The sequence below is a fragment of the Pleurodeles waltl genome, chromosome 1_1 (genome assembly GCF_031143425.1).
Source record: "Pleurodeles waltl isolate 20211129_DDA chromosome 1_1, aPleWal1.hap1.20221129, whole genome shotgun sequence".
Classification (NCBI taxonomy): domain Eukaryota; kingdom Metazoa; phylum Chordata; class Amphibia; order Caudata; family Salamandridae; genus Pleurodeles; species Pleurodeles waltl.
The window spans coordinates 51,596,535-51,610,780 of record NC_090436.1 but is presented as its reverse complement, the minus strand read 5'-3'; the positions used below and the strand labels follow the sequence as shown (position 1 = coordinate 51,610,780).

Here is a 14,246-nt window from a genome sequence, read left to right as displayed (position 1 = left end):
ACCATCCACTTCAAGTGGATGGTAACTGCGACTCCATTTGCGACCGCATACGCGGTCCCAAATGGAATTGCATACCATTGCGAATCGCAAATAGGAAGGGAACACCCCTTCCTATTTGCGATTCGGAAATGCATTTTGCGAGTCGTTCCCGACTCGCAAAATGCATTTCTGCATAGGAAACACGCATTTGCGAGTCGCAAACGGCAAATTTTGCCGTTTGCGACTCGCAAAGTGCTTCCTACATCTGGCCCTTAGTATCTACAACGGGGAAAAACTAAAAGGGCAGTTTTTCCCTCACCACAGCATATAAGACATCTCTTATAATGTCCCTTCTTTTAGTTACATGGCATTCCATACCTGTGGCACCTAGGGGAGACCTTAGGGGTGGATTATATATAAAAATAAGGTAGATTACCACTTTGAAAGTACCTTTAATCCAAAGTCAAATTTGCATACATTTTACTTTTAAAGTCTGCAAAACGGGGCTCCGTTTAAAAGTGACAGTAGGCAACACAGTAGTGCACATTTACGTGAAGAAAATCTACTGGGCCTCTAAACTTCCCTGCCCTATTATGTACTAAGGATGTATAGGAAGTATGAATCCCCCTTGCCTTATTGTATACTAGGGACGTACATGGTTCTGTCATTGCCAATTGTAATTATACCTAATTACCATATATCTTTTTTTATCAGAGCACTGACCTTGGGCCTGGTTAGCAGAGCCTAGGGCACAGTCAGAGTCAGTTACTACCAGTACCAGTCAGATATAATTGGGGTGAACATGGCTAAAAACATGACTTTCTCACACTACTACGATAGATGAAATAGTGGCAGACCTCAACAAAGTCAGCTGTTTTTTAAAGCTAGATCTCAATGAAGGCTACCACTAGCTTGAGCTCGACAGTGCAAGTCACCATGTTCTCCACTCATCTGGGCCTCCTCAAGTACAGATGTCTCAATTATGGCATGTTTTTGCTGCAGAAGGTTTTCAGGATATCATTCAGGAGACCTTGTCTAAGCTAGTTGGTGTGCTCAATGTGAGCAGCAACATCCTGATCTACTCTGACCCCATGGAAGAGCATCACACAAGTTTGAAGGCTACACAGAATAGGTTAGCTGATATTGGGTTGACCCTCTACAGACAAAAATGCTCCTTTTACGCAAAGACCATTGCATCCTTTGAATACCATTTCTCGAGCAATGGCTTGCAGGTCAACCCACAGGAAGTAGAAGCTATCAAAATGGCAGGTGTGCCCTGCAATGCATCGGAGGTGAGAAGTTTTCTTGGGAAGGCCATGTAGTCTGGGCGATTCATTCTCAATCTAGCCACCCCGTCTGAACATCTTTGAGCTCTGACAAAACATGACCGTCCGTGGGAATGGGACCACACAGGTGACCAAGCATTCAGAAATGTGAAAGAGGCACTTGTAGATGATGTAACAATGGCATATTTAAATCGGAGACACAGGACAAAGTTGGTTGTGGTTGCGAGTCCTGTAGGCCTTGGAGCAGTCCTGCTACAGGAAAATCAGGAAGGATTATGTGTTCCCATCACTTTATTACGGTACCACAAATACCAAAATAATATATAGACAACACCCAACTGGAGGTAAATAAACACACTATTATATACACATTAGGAGTCAGAGATTAGCATAAAAAATGCAATAGAAAACATTGAAAGCAATAGGCAATACTTAAGGCCTGGGGGGAACCAAACAATATACTAAGTAAATGTAATGCAAAAGTCGGGTCCCCACCCAAAGAAGTGGAACCGGTAGAGGGGAGCTGGAGGAAGTAGGAAACCCAAAAGGTAAGTACCAGAGTGCCCCCCCCAGTGACCAGGAGAAAAGAGGTAAGTAACAGTTTTTTCCCCAACCCACTAAAGGACTTCAGAGAAGGATATTGCAAGACCCAGACAAGACTGCAAGAAACCAAAGGTGGATACTGTAAGAAGGAGACCTGAAAAAGAAGAGGACCAAGTCGAGGTCACGTTGGAGTGTCCGGTCGTGGCAGGAGCCACTACCCACCCGTTTCTGGACGCAGGACCTGGTCGACGGTGAACGAAGATGGTCAGCAGTGCAGCCCTGAAGAGGCTGAAGAGTTCCTGAGTGATGCGGTCGTCATCCCACGCCGGATGAAGAATTGTAGTCAGTCTGTGGTGTGGAAAAACTACCAACAAGCCTTGGCTAAGGCAAATGTAATGGATTGCAAAAAGTGGTGCTGCCGGGGACCAGCAAGGCCCAGGGGGACTCAACCCACAGAGGGGAGTCCCGGGTGACCCTCAGCAACAAGGACATACAGAAGAAGAGGAGACAGCCCTCACAGACGGCCCATAGGCAGCAAGCGCAGGAGTCGCAGTGAGGCCCCTGCAGCACACTAGGAAAAGGAGTCCCACGCAGAGGGCTGTGTGTCACAGGGAAGAGCGCTGGGGGCTGGGGATACACGGAGCCTGAAGATCCCTTGGAATAGATGCCAACAAGCCTTAGTAGCCGTGAGAGACGCAGAGCCCGGGAGTACTGCTCTGCGTGCAGAGGTAACGCCTTTCATCTTCAAAGTTGGACAGCTGGCAGAGAATACCAAGGGGACCACTCCAGATGACTAGCTGGGATGCAGGATCAATCCACCTCAGAATGAGAGAAGCCAGCCAGTCATTGTTGCAGTTGGTGCCTGCAGAGGCAAGTGAGTCACTCCTTCACTCCAAGGGACATTCCTTCTTGCTTCTCATGCAGACTGAAGACTTGGCACCCACAGAGGATGCACACCCGGGGAAATGTTGCAGTTGCTGAAAGGAGCAGTGGAAACAATGTTGCAAGCAGAGTCTTCGGTGTGGATACTGATTTTCGGTTCCTAGAGGGTGCAGTTGCAGTTCCAGTGACCAGAAGGTGAAGTAAACGTTGCAGAGGAATCCTGCTGGAATCTTGCACATTAAATCTGAGGACCCACCCAAAAGGAAGACCCTAAATAGCCCAGAAAGAGGGATTGGTCACCTAGCAAGATGACCACCTATCAGGAGGGGGCTATGATGTCACCTGCCTTTCCTTGCCACTCAGATGCTCCCAGACGCCTCTGCCCATCTTGGATTCAAGATGGCAGAATCAAGTAGCCACCTGGAGGAGCTCTAGGCACCACCCCTGGTGTGGTGATGGACAGTGGAGTGGTCACTCCACTTTCCATTGTCCAGTTTCACGCCAGAGCAAGGGCTGGAGGTCCATGGGCTGGTGCAAACCAGTTTATGCAAGGAGGGCACCAAATGTGCCCTTCAAAGCATACCAGTGGCTTGGAGAGGATACCCCTCCAAAGACCTGTAACACCTATTTTTAAAGGGAAACGTTGTAGCCTCCCACTCCTAAAGGAAATCCTTTGTTCTGCCTTCCTGGGCTTGAGCTGGTCAAACAGCAAGCAGGCAGAAACCTGTCTGTAGGATGGCAGCAGCGTGGGCTGCCTGGAAAAACCCTGCAAACTGGTAGGAGCAATGTTGGGGGTCCTCTAAGGATTCCCTAGAGTGCATCGAATGATACAACCAATACTGGCAACAGTATTGAGGTATGATTCCGACATGTTTGATACCAAACATGCCCAAGTTCGGAGTTACCATTATGTAGCTGGACATGGGCAGTGACCCATGTCCAGTACATGCGTAAAATGGCGCCCAGGCGCTCACGAAGACTAGGAAAATGGAGCTAGAGTTCGTGGGTGCACCTCTGCTCAAGCAGGAGGGGCCCTCTCACACTGGTACCTGCGCCCTGCCCTCTGGGCAAGGAAGGCCTACTATAGGGGTGACTTACAGTGACCTGGTTCAGTGACCCGAAGTGAAAGGGTGCATGCACCTTTTCACACAGGCTGCAATGGCAGGCCAACTGACACATTTTACATGGGCTCCCATGGGTGGCATAATACATGCATCAGCCCATGGGGAACCCCTGGTGTCTGAAATGCCCTGGGTGCCTTGGTACCATATACTAGGGATTTATAAGGGGGAACCAGTATGCCAAATGTGGGGTGTGTGAAGTCCCAAGCAACCAAATTTAGGGGGAGAGAGCACAGTCACTTGGGTCCTGGTTAGCAGGATCCCATTGAGCACAGTCAAAACACACTGACAGCAAGTGGGGACAACCATGCCAAAAAGAGGGTACTTTCCTACACCATGCCCATGTGCAGTGACCCCCCCAGTACACAACCAATGCGGGTTGCCTGCCTTGGTGTCCAGCAACGGGGGTCGTGTTTTTATCCGGGCTCCTGTGGTAGCATCAACTGATGGTCCTGTCCAGTCGTGTCTAGCCAGAAACGGAAGGAGAAACAGGAATAAATGTGAGTTTTCAACCTGTTTTCCTCAATCTGCCAAACCAGAAGTGAAGGTCAGACCTCAAATGTTTTTGTGGTGGTAGGGCACATCCAAATCTGCACAGCTTTAAGTGTGGCCGGTGTCCCGCCATTAGGCGGGACTTGGGTGGGTTAAAGTCTACGGGACCGCCAACATCTAAATACGGCAGGCAGACCGCCAAGGCTACAAGTGGGTGACCAGTGGGAAAACTGATGGCGGGACTGTTACCACCAAAATGTAAATCAGGCCCAAAGTATGGTTTCCTTTCATGGATAAGCTAGTCGATGAAAGGGCCCAAAACTGGCTCCCATGTACTATCAGAGACGAGGACCTGCCAATTGCCCCGGTGATTATGGAAGAGGCTTGCATGTCACTGTTAGCGTTCGCATGTTTTTTGGCAGATTATGTAACTGCTGCCTCACTGCTTTCATAATGGACAGTCACACCACATACCCCTGATGCTATAACTGGTTCACTCCCAGACAACTGAATAAGTTAAACCTGGACTTAAAAAGATCTTTGAACTCTTCCTGATTCCTGATAAAATTAAAACAGACAACAGACTCCTTTTTCAAGGGCAAGGATTTCAGTCATATCTCTACAGTCTGAATGTTAAACGTCAGAAGGTAACCCCACAGTGGCCCTAGGTGAATAGGGAAGTAGGGAATTTCATGCACACCCTGAGTAGAGCACAAATATTGTGTAGTGTAATACGTAAAAGATGCAGAATGCTGTTTGCACCAACTCCAACGGGGCTACTGGCAGACGCCACACAGTACCACCGGACGTGCTCCAATAGACCTGCAGTTAAAGAAGTGTGCTTGGTATATCAACCCAGTGGGGTTGAGTTGGAGTCTGGTTGTCATACACACTCAAGCCACCCAGGAGAAGTGACGAGTCACGAACAACAGAGCAAGCAAAGACCAGAAGGCTGTAGTCCCAGACATAGCCATTGGGGAGAAAGTAGTCATGAAGGATCGACACCCAGGGTGGAAGTTCAGCACGCCATTTGAGAAAGAGGTGTGGGAAGTCACTGATGTCCGAGGAACTCTAACAACAGTACAATGTGGTCTAACCAAAGTACGTATACAAGTGTATACTGGTTCAAGAAAATTAGGCTGTTAGAAAGTGGACAAAACAACAGCCAGGAAACAGTCAGTGATGACTACAAACTGGAGGTGCCCTTGTTTGACACCAGCATAGGCACCAGCCAGGTAACACTTGCCACCCAGGCAAACGATGATGAGGGGTAAACCATGAATCAAGAATCTAATGGTCACAGCCAGAAGTGTGGACTTTGTCCCAGTCTTGCACCTAGCCAGAGTCTAAGAGACCATGGCCCATATTTATGCTTGTTTAGCGGCGCATTTGCGCCGCTTTTTGATGCAAAATCGGCGCAAACTTACAAAATACCATTGTATTGTACTTTGCAAGTTTGCACCGATTTTGCATCAAAAAACGGCACAAATGCGGCGCTAAAAAAGTATAAATATGGGCCCATATGTGTTACATCTATGGTTGTGAACAAACAGCCCTAATTCAACATAAGTAAAAGTTGGGAGGGATGTAGATTGCCACACAGCCTCCACACTACAATTTATCAAGCACACAAGCAGAGAACTTGGCTCGGCCCAAAGGTATAAACAAAACAGAGTGACTTCTCTGGGTCACTCAGGCACATATCAACAGTTAGTGTCTGTGTCGTTCTTGCAGCACGCTGTGTGGCACAGTTGTTATAGGCCTCACCTAGGTCTAGTAGGCCATTTTACACTCACAATTAACTCATAGCTCTCTGGCAGTGAACTTGGCCGGCCTTCTTCCTGCAGTGGTTTATGCCAGTATCAAAGGTGGTGCAGTCAAATCCTCTCCTCCATAGCCTGTTCTCTTCCACTCTGGCCTCTCTGTGCTCATTCCAAACTGGGCCCTTCCTCCCCAGCTTACTCTTGTGTGTGGTGTGTGGTCCCTCCTCGTTTATTAGTGCAAAGCGTGCAGCAGTATATCCTGTCTCAAAAAATCTGATCCAGGGATCTCTTCCAGCTTCTGCTCATGCTGTTCGGGTCCTGCCCTCGTTCCTTAATGATGATGCCCTCCTTCATCCACCTCACAGCGACGAACATCAGCTGCCAGACATGGAAAGGACAGCAGGTCACTGGATCATTGGCTGACCACAAGCACAGCACTGACACACACCGGACATGGCCTAGGTCACAAATGAGGTTCAGCTATCTTGTCGCCAATATAGTGTTGTGAGCCCTAGTCCCTCATACTAAAGAAATAAAAGGCAATAGGCATGTGCACGGGCCTCTTTTATTGGCAAGGTCACCTGACTTGTGACACCTATGATAGATGGTTGTTGGGTGGGTGCAATGGGTTTTACTGTGGAATGCCCACAGCAACACCCACTGCGCGCCCCTGACACGCAAACAGCACCGTGCAAATGGGCAGTATTCACAAGGCATAACGCCACCTTCTAAATACGGCACAGAGCACAGTGTCACCGGAGCATCCCAAAAAGTGAAGTTCCGGTGATGTTAGGGCCTTGTAAATCTGTCCCAAAGGTGTGCTGTCCTCTTTCTATATCCATATTTTCCCGGGTGTTTCCATTTTTACTGTCTGCACTGGTACCGAGCTGTGAGGTGTCGTTCCTGCAGACGTGAGTCACCCCAGAAGCTGAGTACTGCAGGATGTGCACCTAAGCATCTCACCCCAGGCTGTATTTAGGTTGGTCAGTCCGCATGATCAATGCGCTTAGCAGTGCCTCTTTGTTATTTGTTAGTGTGTCCTCCCTCAGCCCTTTGCATCCCGCCCCGTTCATGGTGGTGGATTAAACCTCTATGGTAGTGAAGCTGGGTCAGCAGCGGGTTGGAAGATGAGACTGCTATAACCCATTTAAAATTAGCAATGCATGGTGTCTTCATATCCAAAAGTGTAAAAAGTGCCCACAGCTTTAAGCAGAAAAGCAACAAACCGCTACTATCGCTCACTGTAACTGCAGCTTCACCTATGTAATATGGTTAGGAGTCCCCTACTAGGGTAGTCAAGTACAGGGCAATAGTTTTGCAGCTTTGGGACCAGAAATTTGAAATTGCCTCCAGTGCGGCAAACTATTTCTCTATTCAAATGTATTTTATCTTCCTTGTGTGTAAGAGGATGTGGACACACCAGTGCATTTTCACCTTTTGAACAAGATTAGTTTGCTAGAAACCCTTTACCCTTGATAAACAGAATATTTCTTCTGCTGCTTATTCATCAGCTGAATATTTCTTCTGCTGCTTATTCATCAGCTGAGTAAGTGCTGTAAAATCACTGAGTGCAAGAAGGTTTGGTGGAAACAGCTTCTTAGAGCTTCCTGCTTCAGTGCTCTCTGATGACAAAGAACTCATGTTGCCTCATGTAGAATGTATGCAGCACATCCAGTTCTGTTTTCCCTTTGCATTTTGGAACTTGTTGTTCTCTATTTGTAACTGTTACAGACAGAGCTACAAATTCCAAATTGCAAAAACGGATCAGCAACTGTTTAAGACCCTGTAGTGACTCTCTTGATGATAAATGAAGTTACAATGCTGATATTTGTGGGAGCTGCTTTGTTTTAGTATCACGCAATAGCACCAGGAAGAAGCTCTCAACCACAGCATAGCATTCTATACAGAATGTAGAATCCCCTACCTATCACCTGTACCACAGCATAGCATTTTATACAGAATTTAGAACCACCTAGCTATCACCTGTACCACAGCATATCATTCTATACAGAATGTAGAACATCCTACCTGTCACCTGTACCACAGCATAGCATTCTAGACAGAATGTAGAATACCTACCTATCACCTGTACCACAGCATAGCATTCTATATGTAGAACACCAGAACCACAGCATGGCAGTTGTTAGAAATGGGGTCTTTGGTTGGTAGTCAGGTTACCCCCTGTCCAAGCAAGGACCCTCAGTCTAGTCAGGGTAAGTCACACACAATCCAAATTATCCTGTGCCCTCCCTTTGGTAGCTTGGCACTGAACAGTCACGCTTAATTTAGAAGGCAATGTGTAAAGTATTTGTGCAATAAATCATACAATACCACAAGTTCTGTAACTGCTGCAGCCGGATGCGGCGTTCTGTAACTGCTGCAGCTGGATGCAGCGTTCTCTAACTGCTGCAGCCGGATGTGGCAGTCTGTAACTAATACAACCGGATGCAGCGTTCTGTAACAGCTGCAGCCAGATGCAGCGGTCCCTAACTGCTACAGCCGGATATGGTGTTCACTAACGCCTACAGCCGGATGCAGTGTTCTCCAACTGCTACAGCCAGATGCAGCGTTCTGTAACTGCCACAGCCAGATGCAGCGTTCTGCAACTGCCACAGCCGGATGAAGCGTTCTGTAACTGCCACAGCCGGATGCAGTGTTCACTAACACCTGCAGCCAGATGTAGCAGTGTGTAACTAATACAACCGGATGCATTGGTTTGTAAGTACTATAGCCAGATACAGCGGTCTGTAACTGCTATAGCTCTCCAGTACACTTAGAATTCTTGTCCCTGGAATGGTGCATCAATGAACACCAGAACATGTCGCCCGTCAGGGACACTCCTGAAGTCAACATGGAATAGAGTGCATGGTGTGGTACTGGCATCTTTAGTGACAAAGGGAACCAACCTCGCAGTATCACTTTAGTTGACACTGCAGGCACTGGGCTACGTGCTCGCCTGCCTTGGAGTCCATTCCTGCAGTCTATCCTTGGTCTTTGCCATGCCCTTATGGCTCCGGTGGGCTAGTCTCACCAGGAGTTCTTTCATAGGTCAGGGTACCTCAATCTGCCTGCCTCTGAGCATAAGGGCTTCACTTGTCACACAGAGCTCTGAGTGCACTCTCCAGAGCCAGGAGGGTCGCCCAGTTGTTACATTGGATTGCATCCCTCTCTCGCTCGCTTGCTCCACACAGCTGTCTTGTTGTGACTCATAGACAAACTCTTTCAGCGAAAGGGCCTGAGGGCAGGCAGTCTGGGTGATCAGTTGGATCTGTGGCTTCAGTCGGCCTTATGGCTTCACTCGCTAGGCAAAGTGGATGCCTCGATTAAAAATAGGCCGCATTCTCCTCCCTTACAGTGGGCCTTTGTCAGTGGGCTGAGTGGGTCGGTGAACATCGCCAAATCGTGCATCAACCACCTACAGTACTTCGCCATCCCTAGAAAATGTCTCACTTCCATGTAAAAAGTTGGTACTCGGGCGTTCCCGATGTCATCGGACTTCCTCGGATCTATGCTGATACTCTCTGATGAGAATATGTAGTGATACAACATGAGGCTTTGGTCGAAGAATGTGCATTTGATCCTACTAAGTTTACGCCTCAGTCTGACACTGTAGAACTGCTCACATGTGCTGATAGTGCTCATTTTAGGATTTGGAGTATATTAGCACATCCGCTCTGATGTTGATTACCCAGGAAAGTCCAGACTGGTTCCCATATGGCATTTTGGGGAAACCTCTGCAATGGAAATGATTCTAAAGTTCAGTCTTTGGTAGCATCGTAGCTCCGGGTGTGTTGTGATAGTCATTCGTTTGTAGCAGTGTAGCTCCTGGTATGTTGAGAAGGAAGTAAAGTATCTGCTTCCAAGGTGTAAGAATAGTTGGTTGTAACCTGAGATAAGGTTGACTTTGGAGAATCGTTTGGCTCTGGTGAGATCTGCTACAATGTCTTCTATAATGTGTGTGATATGGTTCTCCCTCCAGATGCCTTGATTGTGGAGGCACATATCTATGCAGAGCCTGACTGCTCCTGGTTGCTTGGGTTTAGGGCGATTACCATTGGAGATACCCAGGGAGTCGGACTGGACACCTTCTTGATTACTCCTAGAATGTGAGTCTTGCAGCTCCTCTTTCATTTGTGTCCTCAGATGAAAAGGGACACTATGGTGCATCAATGCCAGTGACTTGACTCTCTCATGAAAGTGCAGCTTAACGCGATAGTCCTTGAGACTCCCTAGGCCTCTGATCACATGCCCAAATTCTAGTAGAAGGTTTTTCACTTAGTGGGTGTGTACTTGACTGGCGAATGCTATCAACCCAAGCCCCAGATGTTCTGCAGTGCAGCAGCTGATGAGGGTATCTCACCTTCATGGTGACCGACAACCTCACATTGATCTGCTCTAGGTGCCAGACATGCTCTTCAGACATTCCTGCTAGCTGGAATAGGACTGTTGCTCTCACAAACAAAGATTGTTGTGTTTGTAGTGGCTGCTCGGGCTGCATTTCCAAGCATTGGTACGGTGGCATGTCCATTTTATTTACCAATGCCCTAGTGTCTATAAGAGCTGAGATGGGTTGGCCGTTGATCTCAATGCTGCAAATGGGCTGTGGACTCTTGGACTCTTGGTTGCTTTACCTTTTGACGTTTCATCATCTCCCTGTGCATTATGTAGAGTCTAGTCTCTCTCCAGGTAGTGATTTCCCCACCTTTCTCCCAATCTGAGCTCTCCGACGAGGGCACGTGCATCACTCTGTTATCGCCATGTCTGCATCTGGTTCCACTTCGGCACACTCTGTGAAGTGGTTCGTTCTCCTACATCTTGAACGGGTTCAGGCCCGGTTCCCTCAGGATGAGGCAGGGTATCACACTATACTTGCAACACTGTATGATTTGAGCGTGGACCTCTTCTTGTGGGTCGTCGTGTACAGGTGCTCCCCATCTCTCACCGTTTCACATAGGACCTCTCCAGTCCATGCAGTGACACATAACACAAACCCAAGGCCTGCTGAGGTGTGGGGTGCAAAGAGGCCTCTCCAATCCATGCTGTGGCGCATAACACAAACCCAAGGCCTGCTGTGGTGTGAGGTGCAGTGAGGCCTCTCCAGTCCATGCTGTGACGCATAACACAATCCTAGCTCCTAGTTTTTGGGTTGTTATACTAGATATCTATGAATTCCTGCTCTCATCTTATCATACTTATCTACTCATCACTCTTATGTCATGTCTCTATCAAACTATCCTCCATTCTCACTCTGACTCATCCCAAATCCCTTCTACCACTTTCACCTCCTAAATATCTCTGCCTAAGCTCTTCCCTCCACCTCCACATGTAACTCACCAAACCTCACTCTACCTCTGTGACCTCCCACACAACCCTACTAAATTCTCCTGCATTCATCTCACCCTGCTACTATGCTCTCCCTAACCCTTCCACATGCTCTTCCATCCTCCATCCCCCTTTACTCATCCCAAGCCTTTGGGTTGAGTAAATGAAGGATATACTCCCAATTAACACTTCTGGATTTCTTTCCTCCTCCACCCCTCCATTACTCCAGTCAATCTAACTAACAAACTCTCATATCCGCGGCTCAAATTAACTCATAATAATACTAAAACTGTACTCATTATTAAACTATACTAATCCATCACTAATTCTTGTTGGGTTCCGGAGTAGCGTGCTACTCATCGAAAAGCGCTTCGATGCCTCGTCAGGGGTAGTAAGCGCTATATAAATACAATTACAATACAATACAATACAATATAACACCACAAAAATACACCACACAGTGTTTAGAAAAATATGTAATACCATTCTGGCCATACTAAATATGACCTTTCTACTCCTTATAGATCAGCAGCTACCACTCATACCACTCAAACAATGTATGAGGGCAGCCCCAATGTTAGACTATGAAGGAAGCAGGCCTCACCGTAGTGTAAAAACGAATTTAGGAGTTTTACACTACCAGGACATGTAAAATACACAGGTGCAGGTCCTGCCTTTTACCTACACAACGTCCTGCTCTAGGGGTTACCTAGGGCACACCTACGGGGTGACGTATATGTAGAAAAAGGGGAGTCTTAGGCTTGGCAAGTACTTTTAAATGCCAAGTCGAATTGGCAGTGGAACTGCGCACACAGGCCTTGCAAAGGTTAAGGGGCTACTGAAGTGGGTGGCACAACCAGTGCTGCAGCCCACTAGTAGCTTTTAATCTACAGGCCCTGGGCACATATAGTGCACTCTACTAGGCACTTATGAGTAAATAAATAGCCCAATTGGGTATGATCCAATGTCACCATGTTTTAAGGAGAGAGCATATGCACTTTAGCACTGGTTAGCAGTGGTAAAGTGTGCAGAGTCCTAAAGCCAGCAGAAATGAGGTCAGAAAAAGAGGAGGAGGAAGTTAAAAGTCTGGGAATGACCCTGCAGAAAGGGCATTTCCAACAGCAGTCTATACAGAATGTAGAACTCTTATCACCTTTACCACAGCATAGCATTCTTTACATAATGTAGGACTCCCTACCTATCACCTCAACTACAGCATAGCATTCTATACAGAATGTAGAACCCCTACCTATCACCTGTACCACAGCATAGCATTCTATACAGAGTGTGGAACCCCCTACTTATCACCTGTACCACAGCATAGCATTCTATACAGAATGTAGAACTCCCCACCTAATCATTCTATAGCAAAACATCATGACCAAGACATCACTACAGACACTGATGTTACAGGTTGTTCCAAGTCACACATCTCACCTGGAACAGCACAAGGGCCGACTTAAGTGCTGATGGCGCTCAGTGTGACAATCCTTTTTGCCTCCCCTATGACCTCCGTTTTATTTGTTTTAAAGCAATGGTAAAGGTTGGCATTGCTATTAAGAATGTATGTCTTGTGAAACAAACCATCTTTAGCAACATAAAGAATAGATAATGAAAACTAGGATGAAAAGCATAACCTATTTTATGCAGTTTGCATGCAGCTATTTGATGACAGTCACAGTTCTATATTAGGGTTGTTTCTGATGAGGAGTGGTAACAAAAGAGTCTCTGTGACAAAAGCAGTAACGTCACAGAGAGTCAAAATTTCCACTGAACAAAACTTCAATCTCTCTGTCTAGCAGGAACATTAATCACAAGAGTTGTCGGCATTTCTATTGCCTCCTGAAAGCTGGCCACAGGAGAATCTCTGCAGTAGGTGTTTTTAAACCATAGCTTATTGCTAAACACAGCACCCCCCTGAGGTCAACGCCCCTCTCCCCACGTCAGCGCCCAGAGCAGCTGCACCAGTCACACTGCCCTAAAGTCGGCCTTGAACAACAAAGACCACATTTTGCTTTGGCTCACCGAGAACTTCTTTCTAAAAGAGAGGAACACTGATTTCTGACACTGACGAAGGGATCCATGGATTCTCACTGTTCTGCCTGATGCAGCAGTCTGAGCACCTCACACTCTCCCTATTATGGTTCTTACAAAATTACAATGCTTTCCTTTCTGAACATACAATAGTAATAAAAACACAAATTGTACCTGTAAAATTCAGTTCCAAAATCCTATTTTAAATAAGCATGTGTACGGTGATACAGTGCCCTGCGTCACCTATAGCCAGACCTAGACTTTATATTCTAGTTTTGTCTCCTGCCCACCAGCCCTGTCTTCCCTTCTGTGACCCTTGTGCACCCTAACCATTGCCTGGGACATCAGTCTGTAACATTGGTGTAATTAACTGCTTCCATCCGTACAGTGATTCATTGAGAACCGTATATCCAGCCTTCCATCCATGCATTCACTCATTCATGCACTCACTCGTTCTTCTGTTCATCTATGCACTCACTCACCAGGGTGACAAGACTTTGACAAACAAAAACCAGGACATTCCACAAACACAGAAGAAGAATTACAATTATGCATCGACCTTGGGGAGTTCTATTGACCCTCTCTGAAAAACAGGACATTTGGCAAATGTACTGAAATTTGCCAGGACAGACAATCAAAATCGCGGACTGTCCCAGTCAATCTGGGACACCTGGTCTCCCTAGAACAAACCCGTCTAACTTTTGACTCAGTCTTTCACTCGCCATTCCACACTGTCACAAACAAAATCTCTGATAAAGTAGCAATTTCACGTCCAAAATTGCCAGATTCTTTTGGCTTTGCCAATGCTTGTCAATAAGCGAGAG

The 14,246-nt window shown here is 46.9% G+C and overlaps 1 protein-coding gene across 1 annotated transcript in view; it reads right to left on the bottom strand.

Annotated features, from left to right (window-relative positions):
- LOC138285693 (polymeric immunoglobulin receptor-like) overlaps positions 1-14,246 on the bottom strand; it is a 164,025-nt gene that overhangs the window by 88,226 nt on the left and 61,553 nt on the right. The gene's annotated exons all lie outside the window — the stretch shown is intronic.